The following is a 449-nucleotide window of genomic DNA, read 5'->3' as shown; positions in this document are numbered from 1 at the left end:
ATTCCGACGGTGGTGGAAACTTCCCGAGAAAACACTGGACGGTGAACACGTCAACACCAAAGAGTTCAGGCGTACCTCAGCACCGTAGTGCGTGAAGAGGTTGCGGGCAATTCTGAACGTGACGAGGCTGGGAAAATCCGGGCGTTGAGCGGCCCACTGGACGAGGACGAGGCTGGACGTTCCGGGCGTTGAACAGCCCTGGTTAAGTGCGGTTGTCGTGGGCGCAGCGTCAAGCGTGGGCGAACCCCCGCGCGCGCGAAGCGCGTGAAGGGTGCGCGGAGCGCATGGAGCGCCGATGCCCGCGCGGAGTGCGCGGAGTGCGGCGGAGCGCACCCGAGCACGCGCAGCGCGCGCGGCTTGAAATGCCGACAGCGTCGGGACAGGGGCAGCCGGAGTGCGGTCTCGAGCGGCTCTGGCGAAGGCTGTCGGGGCAGGCGAGGGCGGCGCGC

This window comes from Wolffia australiana, chromosome 8, assembly GCF_029677425.1.
Source record: "Wolffia australiana isolate 7733 chromosome 8, ASM2967742v1".
NCBI classification, from domain to species: domain Eukaryota; kingdom Viridiplantae; phylum Streptophyta; class Magnoliopsida; order Alismatales; family Araceae; genus Wolffia; species Wolffia australiana.
This window is presented reverse-complemented; position numbering follows the sequence as displayed.